The 25,717-nt window shown below is 36.7% G+C and overlaps 1 protein-coding gene across 13 annotated transcripts in view; it reads right to left on the bottom strand.

Annotated features, from left to right (window-relative positions):
- The window catches only part of CadN (neural cadherin), a 792,724-nt gene that overhangs the window by 512,025 nt on the left and 254,982 nt on the right, over window positions 1–25,717 (bottom strand). For 2 of the 13 annotated variants that reach the window (XM_073971031.1, XM_073971032.1), the window contains exon 1: window positions 18,282–19,063. The exons of 10 other annotated variants lie outside the window; for them this stretch is intronic. The gene's annotated coding sequence lies outside the window, so the exon portion shown is untranslated. Of the gene's footprint in view, window positions 1–18,281; window positions 19,064–25,717 lie in introns of those variants that run through there. One more of the 13 variants, XM_073971021.1, reaches the window with a different exon arrangement.

The following is a 25,717-nucleotide window of genomic DNA, read 5'->3' as shown; positions in this document are numbered from 1 at the left end:
TTTTAAGTAGGGAGTTAGAAAAATGTTTTCAATTTTTTTTTTTTTTTTTTTTTGAAACCAAAAAAATCTTGACGCTTGGTTATAAAAAGTTTCTTGTTGAAAGACAAGAAGCAAGGGAACTGATGAGGATCTGTGGCTAGATCAGAATCTATAGCCTTCGCCGCCTTACCCCTTGGCAGCGCCAATTTTTCCCACTAATAAATTTAAGTTGTGGGATTAAGCCTGACTATTTCGAAAAGCAAAATATAAGTCAACATCTCAAGTAAAAACGCCAACCCTATCCTAAAGGCTTTACCTAATTAATTGCGTGTTGCGTGTGCGTTCGAAAAAACAAAAACAAAATACATGTATTTGTTTTTGTTTTCAATTTGAAATACATGTATTTTGTTTTTGTATTTTTGAACGCACACGCAACACGCAGAGCTATAGGTTTAGCCCTAATAAATCCTAATAAATAGTTATTCCTAAAAATTCACTTTTTGAATTATGACCTTCTTTAAAATGTTTCTTTTTAAGTCAAATCAACAATTTACCTAATACTGTAGGGTACAAACATCAATATTATTTATAGCACGCGTAGGATGCTAACGGCTAACTTAAAAGGCAGACAGCTACTGTAAGGGTTTCCAAAGAAAAAAAAACAAAAAATAAAACCCAAGAAAGGGTATGAGACATAAATTATAGCATTGAGATAAAAAGCGCCAGGCGCGAAACCCAAAACAAAACAACAGAAAAAACATGCATTTAATTACCTAGCACAACCTGACAGTTAAACAATGAGCCGTCTGGTAAATAAAGACATTCACACCAAAAGGGTTCCACCAATATATTTGCTGCTGTTTCTGCTTCTCATAAATAAAAGTATTGCATGTCCACCATTCAGTTGATAGGGCAGAGATACCCCCCAAACACATGCACACACATGTTTTTTTATACCAACAATGCCATGTTAACACATAATTTGTTTAACCTCCTCAAGTCATTGTTTCAGATCACTGCACATTTTTTGTTTGTTTTGTGTTTTTTTTTGGTCTCTTGTTTTCATCTTCATTCGAGCTGAAAACTACACAAAAGGTATTTTGTTTACAAAAGGTGTTTAGGTTAAGGAAGACAAAAAAAAACACACAAAAACGACTGCAGCACCAACTTGGAAAATAAAGTATCAGATTACTTTTGTGTGCCGGCAAGTAACCAAAAAAGCAACAACAAAACGTAGTGAACCTTGCCAACAACTCACACCTTGCAAACTACTTGCCTTACGCACTCGCTCACTGGTCTTCCTTGGTATTTTTTAAAGACAAGTAGTTGCTTGCTATGTTGAGAATCTGTGGTTATTTTTTGACTTCCAATAAGGAAGGCCCACGGAGTTTTTTTCTGTTGCTGCTGGAATTCACTTGAAATCGTTTTGTTGGCCAGTTTTAAATGCAAATATTTGTAGTTTTTAAGAGGTCTTTAAGATAGGTTTTTTTTCTTGTGGTGTGTTCATCATGACCACTGACCAGGTAACACCTCTTTTAATGACTTAATTTATTGGCAGACAGACAGTGTGCAAAACTGTTTAGGTGTTTCGTACAAAGCAGGAGGAGAAAACCAGGTTCCTTTTATGCGAATTATGTTTAAAAATGTTTCAACCTTGTACCACAAAATGGAGGGTATGTATACTAAGTTTGTCATTCCGTTTGTAACTCCTCGAAATAATCACTTTAGAACCCAAAAAGTTTATCGATTAGTGTTATGACGTTTTTACAATCTCGTATCCCTGTATCATATTTTGATGTGTTTTTACATAAGATTGAATAAAATCTTATTTAAAAGGGGATTAGATAAAAAAGCATACGCACAAAGTCATTTGAAAATTTGTCCAAATGAGCTTTTTTAACAAACTTATGAAGTCACTAGAAGCAGATATGGCAAATAACAAAATTCCTTTGCAATTCCATTTGAAAAAAATTAAAAATTTTTTTCGCAAGCACATCTACGATTTTTGGTATAGAGTTAAAGGAAAAAAATCTGGTTTCAAATCTGCTCGCGTTCACGAAATTGGCCGATGCGCGCAAAAGTTATAGCGGTTTTTATCCTCTTATAAAGAAAAAATATTTTAAAACGTTTAATTTTTTGTATTGAGAACATGTAAGCATATGTCAGTAACAGCATTTGATATCCATCCGTAGATGCACCAAAATTTCCAAAAATGTGTTTTTATTTTCGCGGAAAATCAAAAAAATTAAAAGATATCTGGCAATAAATTCAAATTATACTAACTCAGAGGCCGTATAAACCTCTAAAAACTAAATTAAAAATACGTACAGAAACTAGACAACGCGTAAAAAATGTGAAACCAAAATTATAAACATTGGCTTTATAAATTGCATATTATAACAACAACAAAAGAGAAACAACTCATTGTTGGAAAATATTGTTAAAAATATATTTTTTGGTTTGTTTCGAAAAATTAGAAAAAAATATTTGAGAGTTATCCAACTATTTCGCTAAAATCTAATACATAAATTAAAGTATTCTGCTAAAACTTTTTCAAAATATATGGTTTACCATCGTGAAAGCTTAACTGCTTACTGTGGTTACTTATAAGGATAGGAAATTAAGAGTAATATTGAAATTACTATCATTTAAAAGATATGAAAATGAAAAAGCCTGTAACTCGCGAATTAGTTAAAGTCGGTTGATGCGCATCCGATTTTGGATAAATCGAATCAATCGCTTTCAATATTTATGCATATTTCGATGTTTTAGTCAGCGACCATTGTGTGCCGCCAGTTGCATCATGCACTGCAAACAACCTTAAAGTTGGTAAAAGTCTCGCAATGTGCATACGATTTTGATGCGCATCCGGTTTCATCAGCGCCCATCAAAAATACGTCAATATACACATATTTCAAAAAGATTCTTCAAAAACCGCGGATGTGCCTCCACATTCAATTTTTGGCGAAATACCCATGCGTATCTCTGTTTTTTCAAGACACGCGTTTTCGCAAATATTATAATCGCGTATAAAGGATTCCATTAACGCAAAAAATGTTAAAGAAAATCGCGGTTTAGTACGCGGATTTGTCAAAATATACTTTTGCTGATTTTCCGATTTTCAAGGTATCTATATCCGCGGTTTTAGTAAATGAATTCGATCGCTGAAGGCTTCATTAGAACCGTCGCGTAAAAAAACTAAATTCACGTGGGTTTCAAAGGAAATGGAATGACAGTTGTAAATTTTACACGCAAAAAATATGTTTTGTAAGAAAATTCACGCATGAAATTTTGGCCTTGCGACTCCAATTACTGGGATGCAGTAAGGAGCACACTCATGAGATATGCACCAAACGACGTAAAATCACGAGTTCTATAATCGTGTTGTGAGTTTGGAATATTATCGTATTGCGCGTCCGGATTATTAAAAAAATTCAAAAAACCCCGAAATTCCGGCTTCAAAATGTCAGCATAAATTTTAGGTGGATGCAGTGGAGATATCGAAAAATCATACACAGCTATCTTATTGCCCATGGAGTATTCTGTGATTCAATCTTTGGGAATAGGTCTATAAAATGTAAGGTTAAGCCAGAAATCGCATGGGAACATAAAAAAACTTGTTGGCTTCAACCCATTTTTACACATTTTTCTACATTGATGCCAACACAGCTTCCACGAAAATTAATTTTAATGGTCGACATCATGGGATCCTTCCTAAAACACTTCATTTTAAAGAATTGTAGTCATACTTTATAGAATATGTTAACAGTTTGCGAATTCTGAAAGGGTGAAACTCGTATTCATCGATTGCAAAACATTTTTGTTATTTACCATATATACCAGAAAATAAGCTTTGGAGCCACACGACATAACCAAAATCAAATAACCTTTTGCTTCTCAAAAAATTATATCATATCATACTAGCCGACCCGGTCCCCGTAGCTGGCCCTTGAAACTGTTTTATGTTAACTTTTCTTAAGTCAATTATATTTTTCTTGCATCGCTAATTCGTCTGGATCTGCAATAGAGTTGTATAGTTCGTGAACGAACTAGTTCAATTGAACGATTCATTGAAAAGAGCGTATGAACTAGATCAGTCGATATAGTTCATTATAGTTCACTGAACTATAATCAGTCGGTGACCGTACGATCAACGAACGATTCACAATCTAGTTCAACATGTCGTTCACAAATATATAAAGTGACGGCGTCGTCTATGTTAAGGGATACCTTTGTAATGAGATCAGTTTGTTTATGTTTTGGATCAAGGTACATGGAATAGCTGTCCGAAAATTAAGATTTCCACAAAAACATACGATATGTTGAATCCAGATTCAATCTACCTTTTTGGATAGAAAAAAGGGAAAAAATAAAAAGAAACACACACAAAGCTTTTTTGCAATGACAATTTCCACACACACACCCACACAAGATACGATTTTTTTGCCAGCCAAAAAACGTAAATTGCTTCTTAAACCCTTCAAGAATCGATCTATAGCTTCTAGGGAATTTTTATTTATTACAGTCGATAGTTCTTCTATTTAATATTGAACCCTTCATTCACACGAATTTCCCGTGGCAACTTATGGACCGACTGTGGCGTCCTTCCACTTTCGTATAATGTATATCTTATATACCTTAGAAAGCTTTAGCTATCGATATGTTGCCTTCTAATCCAAACACTTGATTTCCAATAAAACCAAAGCTTCATTATGTATAACATCTGGTATTTCCATTGATTTGTAACGTTCGAAAGTCTCTCTTACATATATAGCGCATTTAAAAAATAGTGCACATGGGATAACCCTCTTCTCTGAAATTCAACAAAGGCCTATTTTCACCATTGGCCATCTCTGTACATCATATGAAAATGATATGGAAATCGGTTCAGAAGTTTTGCAGATATAACATATTTAGAAAAGTGGGCATGGTGGTGTATTTAGGCCCCAAATTGGTACCTAGGGTCGGAGATACAATCACCATTGTCTTGCAAATTAATTTTCTCACTGATACGTTCGTCAGTTTTGCTAAAATAGCGTTTTTAAAAAATCGGGCATAGGGGAGGTATCCGACCACTTCCGAAATTCAACAAAAGTATAGCCTATTTTCACAACGGGTCCTCCCTGTACATTCACTCAAATTTTCAGGAAAATCGGTTCAATAGTTTTGGTTATACATATAACATATTCAAAAACTGGGTGTGCTAAAATAGCGTTTTTAAAAAAGCAGGGCGTGGAGGAGGTACCCGCCACCACCGAAATTAAAAAAAAAATATATAGCCTATTTCCACCACATGTGTTCCCGGGGGAGGTTTGGAGCGTGGAAGTTCGGAGCAGAGTGGTTCGAAAGGTGGAAGTTTGAAGCGCGGTGGATCCGATGGTCGAGTTCGGAGCAGGGTGGTTCGGAGCGTGGAAGTTTGGAGCGGCGTTGTTCGTTTCAGTTTGGCTAAAATAGCGTTCTAGATTATGAAAGAGGACCGAAAAAAGGGGACACGTGTATCGGCGTTTTGAAAGTTTACGTCGGGAAGTAGGCGTGGCAAGAACCGCCTATTTCTACAGGTTTTGAAATATTGGAAATCAGATTCTTTGGAATCCTAGCTTTTTAGGCATAAAGTGTCTTTGGCATTATTACTGACGAAAATGTGGGGTATCTTTTTATAAAAAAAAATTAACCCTACTGCGACTCACTAAACGGGTGTTTTTGGTCCCTTTTTTTCAAAAACGTTTAAAAACTCCATTAAAATGTGATCGTTCGTATTAGATCAAAATATTCTACAAAATCATTTGTCATAAAAAACTCTAAACCGTACCTAAACGCCAGGAATCTCTCAAAAGTAAAATCACGTTTTAGGGTAAATGTTGTACTTTATCTGAGTTTATTAGATAAACTTCATTCTAGATAGAAGACGTCAAAGACTTAATTTTCCTTGGGCCTACAAAACTTTACCTAAGAAATTTTTTAGTATATTTCCAAATTTTTAAATATACCCCTTATAGAACAGGACATCCCGATTTTCCGAAATTTGAAGATTTCAGCCTTATTATCTTACCGAAATGGCTGAAAATTGGAAGTTGGTCTCCTTTGGAACTACAAAACTTCCCCCAGAAATTGGGCAGTGTAAGTCCACGTTTTGATATAGCCTCCCAGAGGAGGGTACTTTCCGATTTGCGGTATTTTGAAGGCTTTAGCAACATTGTCTTACCGAGATGTCTGAAATGTTATCTTTATTATCTTTAGTCTTCTTGATTACAAAAATACCCCCCCAGGATATTAGGCACTGTAAGTCCAAGTTTTGATATAGCCCTCATATAAAGATATCTTCCGATTTTCGGTATTTTTAAGGTTTAGCAACATTATTTTACCGAAATGACTTAACTTTAGCATGTGGTGTCCATTGGTGGTCCACGTGGATCCACGTTTTCTTATGCGCCCATAGAACGGAACCTCCCGATTTTCGATATTTTGAAGGTTTGAGGCTTATTATCTTACCGAAATAGTTTAAATTTGGTACATGGTCTTCTTTGGGACTACAAAACTTCCCCCACAAACATGTCGGTATAGGTTCACGGTTTGATGTGGGTATAGGTCCACTTTTCGTTATAGACCTCATAGAACGGTACCTTCCGATTTTCGTCATTTTCAAGATTTTAGTCTAACTATCACATCACAAGAGCTTAAATTTCGTATTTTGTCTTGATTGGGATCATTGAACTTTTCTCCAAACATTTGTTGCTATAGGTTCTCGTTTTGGCAAAGCAGTGGAACGGCGCATTCCGATTTTCGATATAAAAAGTTCGGCCAAGCCGAAGTTAACGGTTTTTACTTATTAAGCTGGCGCATTACAGAACATTTGTTCCATAGACCGAACTAAGAAAAGATCTCCAATTCTCTCTGTTTCGTGCTTCGCTTTTTGCAATACCGCGCCTTGTCATCTCTTCATCCACTTGTTTGCGCCATCTATTCTTTGGCCTGCCAATTCTGCGTGCAAAGCCATGTGGCTCGAATTTATACGCCTTTTTAACGGGTTCATCATCGCTCATTCTTATTATATGGCCTAGCCAGCGCAATCGCTGCATCTCGATACGTTTATCAATATTGATGTCGTTGTATAGCAGATACAGCTCGTGGTTCATGCGACATCGATATTCACCGTCAACGCAGATTGGTCCGTAGATCTTTCGAAGAAATTTTCTCTCAAACACCCAAGCATTGCCTTATCTGCTTATGCAAGTACCCAGGCTTCGGAACCATACATCAGCACGGGTAGTATCAGTGTTTTAAAGCGTTATTTTTGTTTGACGAGGTGTGGTTTTGTTTTTAAAAGTGCTAACTTAAGCCAAAGTAGCATCTGTTGGCCAATACAATTCTTCTTTTTATTTCACAACTGATGTGGTTTGTTGTGTTTACGGTGGTGCCGAGGTATACGAAGTCTTTTACTACCTCAAAATTATAGGAACCAACTTCAACAGTTGCCCCGATCTCAATGGACGCATTGCGCGTCGACACCATCAGCTTGGTCTTCTCGCCGTTTACCGCCAGACCCACTTTAGCAGATTCTCCTTTGACCTTCATAAAGGTATCGGTTACTTCTTTTACTGATCTCCCATGATGTCTATATCATCAACATAAGCAAGTAACATGTGGCTATTGGTGTAGATTGTGCCACTTCTTTTGACGTTTGCCTCTCGTATAACCTTTTCTATCAGGATTTTGAAGAGATCACACGAAAGGCTGTCTCCTTGCCTGAAACCTCTTTTGGTACAAACCCCTTCGGAGAGGTTCTTTCTTATTTTAACTGAAGATCTTGTGTCAGTTAGAGTCATTTTACAAAGCCGAATGAGCTTTGCGGGGATACCAAATTCAGGCAAGGCTTGGAATACCTTTGAACGTAGTGGGCTGTCGAAGGCTACTTTATAATCGACAAAAAGTGGTAGCTGTCGATCTGCATCTCTTGGGTCTTCTCCAGGATTTGCCGCAGGGTAAATATTTGGTATATGGTGGACTTGTCAGGTCTAAAGCCGCTTTGGTATGGTCCAATTATTTCGTTGACCATGGGCTTTAGTCGTTCTCACAATATCCCTGACACTATCTTGTAGGCGATAGGGAGAAGACTTATGCCCCTATAGTTGGAGCATAAAGTCTTATCTCCTTTCTTATGGACGGGACACAGGATGCTCAGGTTCCAATTGTCGGGCACGCGTTCTTCCTGCCAGATGGAGCTAACTAGCTAATGCATAAACCTCATCAGCGTGTCGCCTCCGGTTTTAAACAGCTCGGCTGTTAGGCCATCAGCTCCTGCTGCCTTATTATTCTTCAGCCGATTTATTGCTGTATTTACCTCATCTTGGCCGGGTGGTATACATTCAATACCATTTTCTGGGATTGGGTCCGTGGTATCTTCGTCGACTTCGCTACTTTTGGATACCAACGATTTGGAAAAATGCTCTTTCATCCGTAGCACACTATATGTATCAGTTACCAGATTACCTTGCTGGTCTCTACAGTAGGATGTGCCATTTCCAAAGTCATCAGTTTGATGTTTCACTCTTTGGTAGAATTTTCGGACTTCATTCTGTCTCCTGGACATCTCTGCGGGGGTCGTCAACTTTTGAGGGATTTGTTTTTCTTTTCTTTCGTTTTTTCATAGTAGGCTGTTTTTTCTAGGGGAGGGTTACTAACCCGACGCTCAAACCCAAGTTTTTAACGTTCTTATGGGTGAACACGCGGCACATGTTAGCTCACTACCTCTAATGGGAGTAAAAGGCAGTTCCCCAGGTAACACACGGAAAGGCCAGTGTACACTTGAGAGACCAAGATAAATCCTGGGCATTGCCATGTTAAAGCCGGTCAGGACCGTTCCTTGGTATCTTCCATCCCCTACTTCACCCAACGTTAACGCTTTTTACACCCGCTAATTTATGGTTTCCTATTTTGAAAAATTTTCAAACCCCAATTAAATTTTTGTTTTAAACCATCTGTTATAATATTCATAACAAAAACTATTTCAATTTCAAAACTCTACTTCCCCATTTAAAAGAAAAATCAATTACGCCAAAAGGAAAAACTTTCATTTGATATCCTTCATTGAAAACTCATTTCCATTCTAATAACCACCATCAATTATTTAGCCATCAATCAAAGCTTGAACTATAAAATTGAACATAAAAAGGATTTTGCATGCGATTACACCTCTCCAAAGGAAATTACAATAAATAGAGAACAGAGAGAAGGACGGACAAGGGAGAAACCCACAGAAGATGCCATAAAGCTTTACCAAAGCGGGTACACAAAAATTGCAAAATAAGCAACAGCAATCTACTACATGCTGCTGCATTCCACATATAATCCCTCTGTGTTTGCCAAACACACATCCTAGCAAATGCGGGAAAAAAACACACACACAACCATACATCATCACAAATCTTAAGATAAGTGAGAATACTGAACAGGAACAGACACCCAGCTAAACGAAAGATAAACTGCTAAGACGGCAGGCAGGCTGGATGGCTGGCTGGTATTACACATGTACCAATATTTGCATAAAAAACGTATACACAAACATCCTTCCTGCCTTTCTTGAGACAGCATTTAGCCAAAGAAGGAAAACAATAAAATACGCCACGCAGCCTGCCAGCCACCCTAGTTGGTCTTCATTCTTTTTTCACACAACGATGTGAAGAGCAAAGTCACATCTTAAAAGAAGAAAAAAAAAACCGGGGATTTTGTTTGTGCAACCAACCCCCTCATAAGTTCTTCTCTACGACTCCACGGCTAACTGTGAAAGAATCACTTGTTATGCACAAAATGTGAAGAAGCAAAAACAAGAATGCAAAAAAATAAGAAGGATAACAAGCAAAATTCTTTGTTAGAAACACCACCACCCACCCTTACCCCACAGTCCTAAACTTCACACGGAACAATATCAACCACCGCTTTGGCAGTCTCTTCTATTAATTTTGACATTTCAAAGGAAAAAGCGTGTAAAACACAAAAGCAGGCATAGGAAAACATAATAAAGGACATAATGGAAAAACAAGAAAATTCCTAACAAAAAGGATAACAGCGAATAGAGAATTGCGGTAAATGGAAGCAAAACAACACAATGTTTCACATGGTTTGCAGAATTAGAAGCACAGAGACTGAGAGAGAGTTTGGCATTACAGACTAGAGAGGAAACTTTTCTCTGGTGGCAGGCTGCACTTTCAAACTTCTCAGCAGATGTAATATCTGCATGGATTTTATGTCTGTGAAAAAGAGCTCCACTTCTTATCCCAAGAGTTGGGGGTGGTTGGATGGATTTGAGAGCATGCTTCTTCTTCTTCTCGTTCAAGCGGTTGTATTTTTTTTTATTTCTATATTTCCGATAGTAGTTTTGAAATACTGTTTACAGAAATTTCTTTTTGGCAGAATTGGAGCATGCGTAATAGAAATCTGTAGTGACTTTTGTGTTTTATGTGTATTCTCCCTTATCCCGTATAGACGGGAATATTTATATGTGTGTGTGTGGGTTTGCGTATTTGTGCAATTGTAAGTTTTTTATTTTTTGTGTTTCTTTTTCACAATTTTTGGCATGTGTGTTGTTGGAGTATAGACCTCAATTGTATGCTTCAATTTTTATATATAGAGTAAATAACAGACATGTCTATATAGTAGGAAATAGAAAAACGTCAAATATTGGGAAATCATTAGAAAACCATTTGCTACTTGTAAGGTAACTTCTCAAGCTACCAAATTTTGAAGAAATCTAAAGAAATATGTAGCTAAAACTTATATCCGCATTACTACAAGTCTTCTTTTCCAACTAAATTAAAGTTAACAGTGATCGTCAAATATCAAGGACGACCTTCTTGCCATTAACGTTTAATGTGAAACTTATACGCCTAATGCCTTCAAATCGATTTAGTAAAAGAAAACATGTAATAATGGCCCTTACCCCCAGTATTATAAGTCTTATTTTGTTATAGTTTGGATTTACCGAACAGATTTATGGCGTTCCGGTTAACTTAAAGTTAAAAGTGATGACTGAATTTCAAGGAAGAGCTTCAAGTCATTAACTTTCAATGTGAAAATTATATTTTTAATGCCTCCAAATTAGTTTATTTTGAATTTTCAAATCCATCAGATAATAAAAGAATACATGTAATAATGACCCTTAGAGTAATAACGATTTGTTGTACCCTACATCACTATGTGGAAAGGGTAATCTAAGTTTGTTTTCCCCAAATTCATGTAACACCGCGAAATACTCGTCGTAGACCTCTCATGCGATGTACCAAAATTCATATCTCGACGATATAAAGCGATTTTTAGATGTATGTCCGTCCGTCCATCCCTCCAATAAAAATTGTATTCAAACTCCAGGCCGCAATTATGAACCAATCGTCACGAACTTTTTTATGGAGTTCGGGTTCTGACCTGAATAGACACATATTGTTATTGGTGACGATTGTGAAATTTTTAGGGGGTGAAATGGACGAAAAACAAAATTTTTATCCCATTTTTTAGCGGCTCTGTAGGTCGCAACGACGCGAAATTTTAAGTAAGGTTTGGGTTTACGACAAAGAAAAAGCTTGCAATTTAACATGATGATAAGATAATATTTAACGGGTGAAATGGACCAACATTTTTGTGAGGCATTTGGTAAAATTTTTAAATTTAAATTCTGTGGGGCATATTCCGAAAATAAGCAACTTGTAACATGAAAACCAACTCTTGACCTATCCATTGCACGATGGGGCCAACGGCAAGTTTTTGAGGCAAAAAGTCATTTTTTAAAGTCAGCGATTGAAATCAAATAATAACGGAATTATATTCTTAACACTTTCAAACCTCCAAAACCAAAAAATTACAATCTGGCAAACGACCCACGGCGACATGCCAAGCTGTCAAAGATGTCATAATTATGATTCCGTTTATTTCTGACATTCAGTCGTAATTAAACAATTTAAGTATTTTGGCGGCAAAACCTGATCTGTTGATATTATATATTTTTTAAAAATGGAAAATACGGGTAATGGTATGTAAATTAAGATTATTATTAAAGGTGTAAATGTAATATTAGATGTGGTCAATAATTTGTTGTGTCAGTAAGTGATGTTTTTTGATGTAGTCTGTGGTCTCGTCCATGTGTTCTTTGGAGTAGAACTTTCGGTATCGGGGTATATTCTCGTAAGAATATGTATCTGGCGAAAGGTGACAATGCCGGCTAACAGATTTTGAAAAGAAATTTTGCGTATACTTGCGAATAAAAAAATTATCAATTTTCAGAATTCGTAAAACTTAAAAATATGGATATTTTTAATTTTTGGTTGGAAAATCAGCGAAAACCTAAACACGTTATAGACTGGATTTCTGCGAAATTTAATCGAGGTGTCAAAGACAACTTCGTGACGGGAGTTAAAAAACAAGTTTATAACATTTGTGCACGCCTTAACCAAAAATGAATAAAAAAAATTGGAGTTCAAAAATTTGTGTATTACAATTTGAAAGCTTATGGTGGGCGCACTAATGTGGATTATAGTGAAGGAAGAAAACTTGCTTCGGCAGTCTCCTATGAACGCGGCAACAATACCAAGCTCTTGATTCATGCCGCCTCCGTTTCGGCCAATTTGTCAAAAGAAAAATATTTTTACTATGTTCTCAAGGAAGTTCGGTATCAACCAACTAAAATGAGAAAACAATTAACTTCGACAAAGAAAATTTTTGAACGATATATCCAAATCTGAACCGATTTCAATATGATGTCTCAATAATGTTTTCTAGACCAAATTCCGTCAGACACTTTAAATTTCATCACAATTGGACATATATAGCGTGATTGCTCCACGAAATACCTAAAATCGGGTGAAAATATATATGGGAGCTATATCCGAATCTGAACCGATTTCGATATAATTTGGCATACTTTTTTCTAGACCCAATTCGGTCACACATTTTAAATTTCATCGAAATTGGACAGAATTTGCATTCATCAAATCGGGCGAAAATATATATGGGAACTTTATCCAAATCTGAACCGATTTCAAAATAACTTGGCAAACTTATTTCCAATCCGAATTCCGCCACATATTCCAAATATCATCATAATTGGACAAATTTTTCGTGTTTGGTCCATCAATTAATCGAAATCGGGCGAACATATATATGCGAGCTATATCTATATATGAACCGATATCAACCAAATTTGACAGATTAGTTTCTAGGCCGATTATAAACATCTGCACGAAATTTTGAAGGTCTAGCTTGCCCATGTGATTTTTTGCCTCAAAAACCTGTCATCGGCCCCATCGTCCATTGGTGAAAATAATATCAATATAACGGAACGACTGTCTAACAAAACATAAGTAGGTTCAATTATAGTTTTGGCTTGTGTGTAAAGAACTATATTTACCTTCCATGCTATAAAATGTTGCAATAATGATAGAACAATTTTTTAATCACGAAAGGGAAATTACCATTTTTTTAAATTTTGCAAATTACAAAGCTGTACGGGGTTTTGAAATTGTTGTGGTACCTTTGTTAAAAAAATAATATAATACCTCGACATATTGTATTTTTTCATTCGCACGGTGCGCCTGAACTAACTTAAAATGAAAGGAGCTTACATCTTGGATGTTTTTGCGGAATCTGAAACTAGAATGTTCATAAATGAGAAAAATTAAAAAAGAAAAAAAATCGCCGGAGTGCTTTTAAAAAAAAAAACAATTAAATTTCACATTTTTAGGGTTCTTTCAGGTTTTCACGTTTTTGCTTGGAAACCGCATGTCCTATGGAAATGGGATTAGAGAAAATATTGTAGCTGTCAAAATGCTCTACAAGATTGAACTTTATGATATTTTCGTAGGTTTCACCATTTTTTCAAGAGCACCGGGTGCATTTACAAATATTTAAAAATTTGACCAAATCAACAACACCCAAACAAAAAATCCCTTAGAAAATGGTTTAAAATCGGAACGAAGATTAGTACGATTCTTCCGAAATTATTCTGAGGATTCAGACATCCGAAATTTGGTTTGCTGGGTATTTTCGGCTGATTTGAGGTATTCGAAGCCCCAAACACGCTATTTATGTAAAATTGTCGAACTAAGTTCTTTCGTTAGTGATGGAAAACTTATTATTTACTTACTGGTTTTGTTATGTTTCAGTATTTAGTTAAGTCTATTCTGATAATGCGAAATAAATTAACCCAAGGCCAAAAGTTTCTAAAGCTATGTGCGATGAACACCATAAACTAGCGCATCAAAGACCAAAAAGCTGTCGAAATGTAATGTTTAAAAAAATCATGAGAAAATTAGTAAGTCTTAGCGAAAGTTAAAAACATTTGATAAGTGTGTCTATCAGCAAATTAAATAAAAGAACAGATAACACCGTATGTTTCGGATAGTGGTACCCCCAGCATATATGTTGTGTAGCTCCAAATAAAAAAAAACAATTACGGAGTTCCTCTAGAATTAAACAAACTTATCAGTTTATGCTTTCCACATCATGAATATTAAAAAATATATCTGTAATACAAAGACTTAAGGAACAAACTGTGTTGTTATGCAATGATACTTCCTTATTAATTCAAAAAAGTAGTCAGAAGTTACAATTCTGTTATTGCTATGAAACTTTCACATTAATACTATGAAACAATAATGAAAGTTATTTTATGAAACTCAATGAAACTTCTTCATTAATACAATGAAGTCTTACGTTGGTTCAAAATCAATGACAATTTTCATTGATACAACGTAATTTTCTTTCAGTGTATAATGTAAAAGATTGGCCAATACTGGGCATCCCTTGAGATATTTAAGCTAGAAATAATTAAAAAAAATAATAAATAATTTCGTACATTATTACGCTGGTAGGCCCCTGAGGTAACTTCGGCCAAATATTATTATTTGAGTCTAGACTAATTAAAATTGTTTTATAGATTTCTTATATTGTTGAATGCCGATTTCTAACCATAGTGAAATATATGTATGTATATTCAACCATCTTATTTAAATGTATATCTATTTCGGAGTAAATGTCAAGTTTCTATAAAACGTGGAACGATAAGACGCTCCTAATATGTATACCCAATAACACATTCATCCGTTAGATTATGTGTTAGTCAACGATACATACATCTGTTCACACAAATATCCCAGCAATGAGGATATTCCTGTTAATTTTTACTCAATTATATAATTCTTTTTATCGTTTTTATACCCTCAGCATTTACGCTAACGAGGGTATACACACTCTCATCGAAATAATGGTTTTAGGTCCCAAGTAAATTGGAAGAAATCCGATTCAGACAACTTGGAGTTGACCATTTTGGTCCATACCTTGATATTTCTACCAGGCTTAGATGAGGTTCCAATCGGTCCACTCCTTCGGGTACCTCCCACACAAAATTTCGGAAAAGTTCAGTTTAGGACCTGTATTCACTGTCCCCTATACGACGGCACAAGTACATCAGGGGCAAGTCCATACTTCCTGAGAAAATAGCCTGAAATGTACAAAAAACCCTATGACACCGTGTGTAGTGGTTGAAGCGCAAGATAACGCTCGAACGGATTTGCCGATTCGATCCAAAATTTGGCCTTCGTAGTATTTTATCCAAACTGAGTTTAAGTCCACTCCTTCAGGTACCTCCCTCAAAAACGTTGGGAAAAATTATGCGCAGGATAGCACTTGATGGGAGTGACCAATTTGGTTCATACTCTACACATGCTAATATATCCACCAGATCTAGATTAGATTCGAATGTGGACTATATTTATCCACACCTTCCTGTACCTCCCATTCAAAATTGCATTCGCTGCCTCAATTACGACGGTAAAAGTTTTTAGGGGCAAGTCCAACAGCCCGAAAGTTGTAAAAAAAAACCTATGGCACCATATGTAACTCTCGAACTGATCAACCGATTTAGTCCAAAGTTTGGCCTTCGTCAAATTTAGTCCAAACTTAGTTTCAGTTCGAAAAGGGCAATACCGATCCACAATTTCTGGTACTTTCCCCCAATATTTAAAAATGGCACTAAAATGGTACGCAAAATTTCTCTTGAACGGGGCAACCAATTTGGCCCAAACTTTTTATCTCCTAATATTTTGTCCAAATTTAGTTTAACTGCTAACTCCCCCACAAAAATTCAACATTTGCGTTTAAGTGAAGTTTAGGGTCTTTTCGAAGATGCTTTGGAAATGTATATCGATGCCGTTCGTTGTATTCCTGTTTAAAGCGATTTTATGTTTTCCGTGGACAAGGTCCAAAAGTTATACGATGACTCACTGAAATGACTGGTGGGCGCGATAACTATGGAAAAGAAATGACACCCAATATAAGATCCACTTCCATAATGGACTATGTCGATTCATTCCTTTAGGTACGTCTTCCGCAACATTTTTGAACTTTAATCCTAGTACACATTTTTGTCGGCAAACTCAAATGTCCAAAAAGGGCCACAAAATTCTGAAAGGACACTCAATACATTCGATCTGTGCTGGAACTTGATTTCAACAGGCAGAGGGACGAAATATAAACTTAGAATTTAAATTTATATGGCCTCCGACGAATATTTCGATGTGTTACAAACAGAATGACTAGTTTAATTATAACCCTCCATAAAAAGCTACTCCATTCCTTAAATTTTAGCCGCATTCGGATGTCATCTAACTTATGACATCCACTTCCCATATATTAACAACATCCAAATGACATTTAACGAAGTCGTGAAATGGACACTTCGTTCGTTGCATTTTATAACCTTTTCAGTTTGTTGATTCCTACAAGCGCGACATAATGTCTTCCAAAACAGAAAAACGTGTTTCAAAATTTTTTTATAAAATAAAAAAATTTATATGTTGTGAACAAGATTCAATTTTAATCAAATGACGTGGTTTGAATGCTTGCCATTCTGCATCGTTTCCGATCCTGAGCATCATGTGGAAATGCAGAGTTAAACGACTAAAGAAAATGAAATGCTTAGGATCGGAAATGGACTACATCTTTTGGGGGCCACGCTCTTGTAAAAAGAATGAGTTAAAATGCATATTTTAATGCCATCACTTGTACCTTGATGTAATTGCATTTATGGAGACAAACATATTGCTGGGCCGTAGGGTATAAAAAGGGCTAACTTTCTACTTTGTTTTCTATTACTTCAAGTAGATTTTTTTGTAATTTCTGAAAATACCTTTTTTGTATTTTTGTCAGAAAATGTTTAACACTGTGCAATGTAAATTAGAGGATGATTTTATAGACATGATATCAAATTACAGAGTATTTCCCGGATTAAATTAAATATTATTATACGTCTACCACGGGTGACTTGTTCATATATTTTTTTTACAGTTACAATTCGATAATGAGGACACCGCCGAAGCATGTGATGTCCGGATTATCGAGATTATACTTTATTCAATACTTCACTAAATATAATTGGAAGTACTTTTAGTTTCTGATTTTAGTATGTACACTTTAATTCCATTATATTTATTTAGCCGACCGTCATTTTAATTAATACAACTGTTTCCATTTATTCCATCTAGGATCATTTTGTAACTAAAACATCATCTAATATTCAGTAAAACTTGGTAAACGCGAAAAACTAGACATATTCATTTAATACATTTTCAAATCCTTTTCACACAGGTCCTTGAAATAAATAACTAGTACTCAGTAACAATTTCCTGTTCAGCATTAGGTGATATTTTAAGAAATCTATAAATAGCTTAATTTTTTCCAAAATGAAATTTAACTCCACAGTACCATACTCCCAGCTGTTGAAACAAACTCATTACCGTGACAGGAACAACAACAACAACCGCAGCACAAAAACACATGTCAGTCGATTATTATGCACTTAAGAAATCCCATTTGCATTGAGGCAACTACAGACATGCGCGCATTATTGTCCTGGTTGAATAACCAGACTCATAGCAAAGTCGACAGAAGAAAAAAAAAAACGCCAAATTGGCAGCATTGCATGGCTGCAAAAGCAAACTGCCTGATTTCTGGCAATAATGTGTAGGTATATGTATGTATAGATATATAGTATACAAAAGTAAGGTGTGTTTAATATCCGCCAAATATAAAATACTAACAGTGGCAGCAGCAGCCGCAGAAAAGTAGGCAAAATTATTTAAGGCTATGTGTGGATGTGTGTGTACATTTCGATGTTACCAAAAAAACTGAGGAAAAATAAAAAAACTGTTTTTGTTCTTGTTTGGAGGAAGGGAGCAAGAATTCCATTAATATTTTATTATTTTCTTATATTGCAAAATATAGTCTAGCTAGTGAAGCAAAAATATTAGAATACAATTTCTTACTTTTTTTCTTTTCTCCTTTTTGGTGTTCCCGTTTTGTTAATCCTTTACAAGTATCCTTGTTTCGTTTTCAAGTGGAGCTGCCACTGCTTTTTTTATGCTGCTACTAATCCAAATTATTGATTTTTTCGCCTGTTCGGGAATAGCAGGGCGTAGGGGTTTGTTACCGCTTCAAATTTGGTGTTGTCGTGTTGGTGTTGGTAGTTTTGAACACTAATATTTATTTTTTGGTTTATTTAAATTAAATTTTCACTAACCCTTTTCATGGTAGAGACTATTTTGCGATGGAATCTTGAACACTTGCTTTGTTGTTAATAAAATTGTAGGATATTTTTGTATTTTTTCAAAAGGGTTTGGTTTTAAAAATTTCCTCCGTTTGCTTTGGAGTGGTAGACTAGATGATTTGTTGTATTTTTCTTGGCAAAAATTTTGTTGCTTAGAATTCCACTTTTATGCCACTTTTTTTAAACACTTCTTTCAATTTTCCATTCAATTAATTTTTATTTTAATAATTTATTATTTTTAGATATTCATTTCCATTCTTATTTGATTATTTTTTTCTTCTACGTTCAGTTGATTTCCATGAAATTTTCTAATTTTCTTTTGCTCCACATATATCTCTGTACACTTCAAAAATTTTCTATATGTATTGTATGTGTATTAAAAAGAAGAAAAAGTGAAGCAATTGTTCATCACTTTTTGATATATTTAACCGCACTGCATTTAGCCCTTAAACGCTAGATACGACAAAACGTCCTGACACCAGCAACGCAAACGATACAATGAGAGTAGTATATGCTCAGCTAGACACGGGATCCTGTATACAAATTTCCACCACCATTACCTATGCAGACAAATGAACAGACAGCAGCGGACAGCAGCAGACAGCATTGCTCACAAAACGCGCTGATGGGGGATACATTGAACATGCAACATGAAAACTGTTGTCTCCCACCCCCTTGGTTGGGATGTTTGTACTTTTACTCACTACTACTAAGGGTGGTTAAATTTTGTGAGTAAATCCCACACACAAAAGACAAACATTTATATTCTCATTTTTGTGTTCTCACACACCAGAAAAATCATCACAGCTCCAACTAACTCACATTTTCCATCACGAATAAGATTCTCATAATGAGAGTTGGAGATGATGAAGAGAAGAGACATTTTATTTCATCATTGCAGAAATGTTATTCTCTCGCAGTGTGGCTAATTAGGCAGGAAAATCGCTAAATGTCAGACATTAGACATTTTTGGCGCAAAAAAGCGTTTAAGTTTTGGAATCAATTTAAAATGAAAAGAGATCAGAGGAGTGCAGTGGGATTCTACTTCTAGCTAAATGATAGGGGACCATAAATTAATTTGAAAATAAGTAAAAAATGGTCCCAAGTTCGGTACGAACTTTTTATATCCCACCATAAATTATATTGGACCCAGATTTCAGCCAGTACGGTTGGATAATTGGCTAAACATTTGCTATGGGAACCATATGAAAACGTGGACCTATACCAATTCTCGGCAGGTATGTTTCATATCCGCATGGAAGACCATATGCCAACTATTGGACCTTTCCGTAGGAAACCCCGACTAAAACCCTGAAAATATTAACAAGTTCCAAAAGTGTTAAGTTTGGCTGGACCGAACTTTGTATACCCTCTACCATGAAAAACTCTGAGCTAATATGGAATTATTAGTTTTCTTTCTATTGAGAAAGTACCTACCCATATACACAATTTTAGCACTTGACCTTTTTGAGGGATGTACCAAGGCGTGGACCTATGACTATGACTTTTGGTGGAGAAGTTTCTTGATCACTGAGAACCCTAAATGCCAAATTATTGCTAATTCGGCCAGAGCACGTAGTAAAAACTTCAAAATACCGAAAATCGGGCGGTACAAGTACATGGGGGCTATAAGAAAACGTGGACCGATATAGCTCATCTTCGAACTTAATCTAAGTTCAGACCAAAAACATATGTGTACAAAATTTCAGCCGCTCAACTCGACTCATTCGGAAGATAGCGTGTTTACAACAGCCGGACGGACGGACTGGGGTAAATCGACTTAGAATTTTACGCTATCAAGAATATATATACTTTATAGGGTCGCAAATGATTATTTCGATGAGTTACAAACGGAATGACACACTTAATATACCCTCCATACTATGGCAATATTTTGTCCAAGCTTAGTTTAAGTTCGAAGATGGGTTATATCGGTCCTCTATTTCCGGTACCTCCCCCACAAAAGTTTGAAATGTTCTGAAAATTTGTGCGCCCGATTACTCTTGAAGGGAGTAACCGATTTGGTCTATACTTTGCACATCGTTAAATTTCTATTAGATTTAGATGAGGTTCCAATATGGACTCAATCGGTTCACTCCTTCGGGTACCTCCCACACAAAATTTTGGAGAAGTTCAGTTTAGGAACTGTTCTTGAATCGATTCGTTTTTTATTGTAGCAACTTGTATTCACTTCCCTTCATACGACGGTACAAGTTTCATCAGGGGCAGGTCCATACTTCCTGAGAAAATAGCCTGAAAGGTACAAAAAAACCCCTGTGACGCCGTGTGTAGTTGTTGAAGCTCAAGATAACTCTCAAAAAGATCTGCCGATTCGGTCCAAAATTTGGTCTTCGTAATATGTTTTGAAAATATAGTTTAAGTTCAAAGGTAAGCCACATTGGTCCACTCCTTCAGGTACCTCCCCCAGGAAACTTCAAAAATGTTCGGAAAAATTGTACGCACTATAACTCTTGAAGGGAGTGACCGATTTGGTCCATACTTTACACATCGTAGTATATCATGTCCGAATTTGGCCTTTATTTGTCTACTCCTTCGGGTACCTCCCACACAAAATTTTGGATAAATTAGCTTTAATACCTGCTCTCGAATCACTTTGATTTTTGTTGAAGCAACTTGCATTCGCTGTCTCCATTACGGCGGTAAAATATTTGTCAGGGTCAAGTCCATATTTCTTAAGAAAACTTGAGGGTATATCTCTGTCGGCAAAGCCGACTGATACTTTTTTACTTGTTACAAGGAGATGTCCTCTGTGATATACATATCACAGAGTGGATGTATACCGATGATTCTGCAGAAATTGTTTGTACCCCCAAATTATAGCCATTTAGGAATAATGCGGTTAAAACCTTGAAAAAAATGGGGCTATATCAAAACGTGGACCAATATAACCTATTATCATACGAAACATCCTAGAAGTAATAGAAACCAATGTACCGAATTATAAAGATTCGCCTCAAAGATTGCGAGCTGTATTTTGATTACAAAAGTCGAAGTCAGTCAGTGTGGCAGATCAAAATTTTGACCTCGTAACATCAAGTTCGAAGATGTAACATAACGGTCCACGCCTTCAGCTACCTTACCACAAAAATTCAAAATTATTCGCTAAAATGGTCAGCATAATAATTCTCGAGGAAAATAACTGAGTTGGTCCACAATTTGCACATTGTAATATTTCTTCCATATATACATTAGGTTTCTTCGGGTACCCCGAAACAATATTTAGGTTTTTTTTTGCAGAGGTAACATTTTGTGACATGTCTTGGAGAGTTTTGACATTTTTGCCTTTTTAGGTCGTACAATTTTTAGGAGGCTAGTCCATACAATTCTAGAAAAAAAGAACAGTAAGGAAAGGATCAATGTCGGGCGAGGCCGACTATATAATACCCTACACCACTGTGAATATGTAAAATATATATGGGAGCTAAATCCAAATCAGAACAGATTTGCATATAATTTTTCACATTTATTTGCAGACCATTTTCCGTCACATTGTCCAAATTTCATCAAAATTGGACATATATAGTGTGTTTCGTGCATCAAATACCTCAAATCTGCCTAAAATATATATGAGAGCTATATCCAAATCTAACCGATTTCGATATAATTTGGCACACTTATTTCTAGGCCAAATCCCGGCAAACATCCAAATTTTATTGAAATCGGACATATATAGCGCGTTTCGTGCATGAAATACCTAAAATCGGCCGAGAATATATATGGGAGCTATATCCCAATCTGAACCGATTTTTACCAAAATAAATAGCGTTCGTCCTTTGGCCAAAAAACGATCTTCCCCAATTTGTAAGCGAATCGGACAATATATGCGAGCTGTACTTTGTTTACAAAAATACATGGACAAACGGACAGACAGACGGACATGCGTAAATCGACTCAGAAAGTGATTCTATGTATATCTCTAAAAGGATCGATGGATCTATCTCGTTTCCTTTTGCATGTTACAAACTGATGCACAAAGACATAATACCCCTTACCACAAGGTGGTGTAGGGTATAAAAAACAGAGAGACATAGCTGACTGAGCAGATAGATAGCTCCCAATTCTGCAGCGTGAACGAGGATGCTTCCAACAGAATTAGGGATTCCACCAGAATTAGAGAGGAGACCTAAAATATCCATCGCGTCACCTGGTCTGCCGAATGACCAGACTTGGCAATACGAAATATACCTTGGATCAGATCATGTCCCTTAAGTCATATCTATCAATAGACCATTCGACTTCATAACCTCTGAACGCCCTACTTTCCTTAAACACGAGAAAACCAATTGGCAAGAATTCAGAGAATTATTATAGAAATAATTATAGAATAATTATAGAAACCAATGCTTTAGAGAACTTTCTAATCCCTCTGATGTCCGGGTAACAACAAGACAACAACACCGTCGCCCGACATATTTCTGCTGGTCGAATACCTGAAATGGTAACTTCTTTTCTAGCAGAGGCATCGATCGGGTTTAGTGAATGGGTGGTATGAGCTCGACCATATGAATCGTAACAACCCAGAAGTCAGACAACTGACATTGGAAGCCAAATATAAGAAATTTGGCTGGAGCATCGGAAGTGCTACAACATTGAAATCGGTCGTAGTAAATTGTTTACAACGCTTAAGGCGTTATCAACGAACGGACACCTGTCATATTTAACAGCGTGGTTGCGACAGGTCCAAAGAGGTGTGCTGGCTATTTTAGCTGACTATTTTCTGTACACTCCGATAGTGACCTTTCGATGAGTGTTGTTTTACATCGTTTGCATCTCCTTCACCGATCTTCCTGATCAACAGGAACCACAAACCACCACCAGCTTGGACCTGGCGGAATATCAATAGGCAGGTGGATGAACAAGGAATCGGGTATCAGAGCATATTCCTCCACTTATCTTTAGCCACCGACTACACTTTTAAACATTTAAAATTTTTCGAATTGCATCTAAAAAAGTGTAGGTCTCGATGCCTGAAAAGTTAATGAAGCATGGCAAGGATACCAGCAAAGGCCGATCTCCTTTTGTCACCAGTAGCAAAGACTCTTTTGCCGTTACTCCTCTCCAGCAGCAGAGCAAGCTATCCGGTTTCGGATTATCAACACGGGTTCCGAAAGCATCATGGTACAACAACTGCACTGCACGCTTTTTCTTCAAATACTAGCCGAAGTCTCAACCAGAATATACCGAGGAGAAAGCACTACAGCATACGATGGTTGAAGTTGCAAATCGAATGGTGATGCCAAAGCAGGTGTTGAGCCAGCAGTCAAGAATCTGGGGAAATTCCTCAGCACTGTGGTCCCGTTACTGAAGCGTGGCAAGGATGCCAGCAAATTTGGATTGTACAGATCGATCTCACTTTTGTTCTTTATAGGAGCATGTTATCCATTTGCGGATCACAAATATGGAGGCATTATATCCGAGGTCTCAACCAGAACAGGCCGTGTCACTGAACATGAAGCTAGTTTTGGTCCTGACTAAAACATGTACATAGAAAATGTAAACGGTGGTACCGCTACTGAAGCCTGGCAAGGATTTCAGAAAAGGCGAATCGAACAGGCCGATTTCACTTTTGCCGCCTGTAACTAAAACTCGTGGGGTTTGCTCCTCGCCAGTATCAGAAATAGCTATCCAGTTGTCGATCATCAGTATGGGTTCGGTAAGCAGTACAGTACTACAACAGAGCTACAACATGTTTATTAGTCGGAGTTCGACCAGAACAAGCCGTGTGGCAGTCCATTGGGTCGACTTTTCATTTGATACTGTCAAGCACTCCACGTTATTTGAGGACATTGAGCAGATTAACCTCCGGCCATGTTTGAAACGTTGAAAGAAGCCCAAGCTCCGTAGATTGAAACAGGCAATTCCCCAAAGTGGGATTATATCTACCTCTCCTCCAGACGGCACGTATACTGACTACTGTTCGATTTAGGTGTCGTGTAATTTGTGAAATCCAACTAAGTCAACGTCACTCTGTTCATTACATAGACTGCGAAGATGAGCACAGACTTGAATGAATGGAACTAAAATTTCAAATTTCGATATCTACGACGAGCTGAGGACGGAACAAGTAAAAAGTCGTTAAGTTCGGCCGGGCCGAACTTTTTATACCCTCCACCATAAAATAGTGTTAATTAAATGGAATAATTAGGGTCCTTTCACAATTTTAGGTGGAACAACTTTTCGACAATGGATAGACTCCTACTGCCTCCCAATATTGCTTAAATTACACTGTGAACACAAATGTTAGGGCAGAGATAAAAACCCCGAAGGACAGATGCGCCGTGAGTCGAACTTCCGCGTTATGGCGTGATGAAGTTTTTGCAAGAGACTCTGTAAGCCATCATGAATTAGCATTATATCTTTATTTGTTGTTTTTGTAGAGCACTTAAGCAACAATGAAAAAGATATAACGCTAATTCCTGATGGCCCACAGGGTCTCTAACAAAAATTTCATCACGCCATAACGCGGAAGTTCTACTCACGGCGCATCTGTCCTTCAGGGTTCATAATATACTCACCAAGGCTTTTCTTCCCCAAGAGGATTTTTCCGTGCCCCAGACTTTCACCTCCATTTTGTTGCACAGTGTTATCTAATCAAAAAAATGGGTTCAGCTAGGTGAAAGGTACCACCTACGGGGCTATATCAAAGAGTCAACCGATCTTTACATTTTTTGCCGGAAAAGTTTTATAGCTGCAGGGAACTTCAAGAGTCAAATTGAGGGTAGTTTCATCAATACAATGTAGACCCTCAAAAATGGACCCATGTCGACGAAATTTTGTGAAGAAATTTCGTGACCACTGAAAATTCCCGAAAATCAGGAGGTACAGTTATATGGGGGGATATACCAAAACATGGACCTATATTGACGATTATTTTTGAATAGACAAAATTGTAGCTAAAATTCTCAAAAAACCGATCATTACAGCTAGTTCGGTTAAAAATTGCAGCTAAAATTCTCAAAATACGGAAATTGGGAGGTACCGTTATATGGGGGCTATACCAAAACATGGACCTATGTTGACAATGTTTGGTGGAGATGTTTCATGACCACTGAGAACCTCAAATGTCAAATTGCAGATATTTCGGTTACAAATTGTGTCTAAAATTCTCAAAATACCGAAAATCGGGAGGTACCG

This window comes from Musca autumnalis, unplaced genomic scaffold (assembly GCF_047663935.1).
Source record: "Musca autumnalis isolate F117 unplaced genomic scaffold, ASM4766393v1 scaffold_2, whole genome shotgun sequence".
Lineage (NCBI taxonomy): Eukaryota > Metazoa > Arthropoda > Insecta > Diptera > Muscidae > Musca > Musca autumnalis.
The sequence above is the reverse complement of the archived record's forward strand: the minus strand, read 5'-3'. Positions and strand labels throughout refer to the sequence as shown.